This window comes from Arachis duranensis, chromosome 10 (assembly GCF_000817695.3).
Source record: "Arachis duranensis cultivar V14167 chromosome 10, aradu.V14167.gnm2.J7QH, whole genome shotgun sequence".
NCBI classification, from domain to species: domain Eukaryota; kingdom Viridiplantae; phylum Streptophyta; class Magnoliopsida; order Fabales; family Fabaceae; genus Arachis; species Arachis duranensis.
Window position 1 is genome coordinate 96,980,641 of NC_029781.3, and position 2,239 is coordinate 96,982,879.

The window sequence follows — 2,239 nt, forward strand, 5'->3', positions numbered from 1 at the left end:
CTGAAGAAGTGCTATTTTAAGTTTCTCAGTCATACAGCGCTGAATCACCCCTTTGTTGAAATTTGCAATTGAAACTTTTGTTTTTTTAATGTTAAAGGAGATTCCTGACTAAGTCAATAGGCAAGTAGACATTTATTATCTTCCCCTAGTTGATGCACTAATATTTTTTCAGTTTTTCTAATTTTGTGTTTCAGTGAGTCAATCCTTATCACCTCAACTTCTTTCTAGTGGAAACGACAATGGTGATTTAATTCATTCTTATCACACAATGTTAAGGAACGACTTGTCAATGTTATCCATAAGGAAGAATAAATATTTATAATTAGGAATCCACTTAAAAATGATAATACCATTGACTTAATGTGCAATAAGTAGCATGATTACATTGGGGCATCTAGTGTACAGATGTATTTGTAAAGATTTTTGTCTTTTATGGTTATTTGTTGATTTTAAAAGCGTATCACTAAAAGTGTTACTTAAAGAGAAAGTATTACCTTTAATCGTTAACTTGACTCTGATACCAATTTTTAAAATGTAATTTCTTTTTCAAAATTATTAACTTTTCATATTTTGCTTCGAATGAGTTTATAATTTGTATAGATTTGGTTGGTAGTACTTTATAATTCATAATCAAAAGTATTGAGCATTTCTACTATTACTAATTCTGATTTCATTTTTATAGTTTTTCAATCTTGTTTTAGTTTATAATATTCTTTTTTGCTTTGATTATTGTATATAAAATCTTTTATCTGTTTGTTTTTTTCTTTAATATAATTTTTCAAATCCTCCAAAACTTCTTTTATTTCTACACTTTCTGTTGTTTCTAAATATCTTTTTAATTTTTCAACTTCATTTTCCATTTTTTCTTTCAACAGCTTTAATTCTTTTAAATCATAATATGGTGTTCCAGGCATTTATAAATTTTTTAAGTTTAACTCCAACTTGTTTATATTTGTTCTTATTTCTATCCTTTTTATTATAAGGTCATTAATTTCGAACTGAAGATTATTTAATTCCCTTTTATACTCCTTTATTTTACTTTTTAATTTTTTCGCCCTTTTTCTTTTTATTTTGTTTTCTGGTCTTTCAATCTTTGTATACTTCATTATTTATCTTAAAATTTCTGATTCTATCATCGATTCATCATTATTTTCTAGAGATTCTATTAATTTTTCTAACTCTTCAGCTTCTCCTTTCAATTTGTCATAGATTATTTTTAGAGCTTTAAATGCTCTTTGATTTATTTCAGAAAACTATAAATAATTCAACCGATTTTCTCTTTCAAAGAGCTCTTGTTTCTTATCTTGATAGGTTACATATATTTTCTCTTTATTTATTGTCATAACTTAGTGTTTAGGGTTTAATTTTTCGACCTTTTTTGTTAATTCTTTTATTTCAGAATTTTCTTCTTTAATCTTTAACTTAGATAAACTTAAAGGGCTATTAATTTTGGATTCTCTTATTTGGAAATTCGATGAAACTAATTTTTCTGATGGTTCTTTTAGTAAAAGAACTGGGTTTTCAATAGCTTTATATTTTGGTATTTCTGTCTTTACAATTTTCTGGAATAATTCATCGACATAAATTCTTTCTCTGTTTTTAAATATTATACTATGATGGCTATTTGTTAAAGCATAATTTATTGCATATGTAATTGAAAATGGTTCATCGTCTTGTTCCATTAGATTCTTTCTGTGAAATTTATAAGCCAAACTTATAGATCTTCCAAGATTTTCAGTTGATAAAGGTATAGCATATCCAAGATGGGCATTGAATTTAACATTTACGTTTGCCAAATTTCCATGAACAATTCCAATTATTTGATCTATTGGATCATCAGTAATTCTTTTATCACAGATTGCTAAGCTTATTGGTGAATTAATTCCTTTCATATATGTAGATTTGATTAAGACTTGTATAGTACTAATATGAATCCATCCAATTTTAGATATTTTTTGTTGATCCTTAATTTTCTCAATCTGTTTACTCAATTCTTCATCATTTATCAAAGCTATTTCAAGTTCTCCATTAGCAGATTTTATCTTTATAGGGGCTTCAAGTTGAATTTTCCCATAGTATATTATATTTTTTCTATTAAAAACTTCTTTTAAAAGATTTTGTTTATTAAAATTTTCATTTGACTTGAGATTTAATTCTGTTTTTAGAACAGCCTGCTTTTCATTATCTAATAAAGCAGATAACCTATAATAATCAGATTCTTCCGTTAATTCTAAACTTT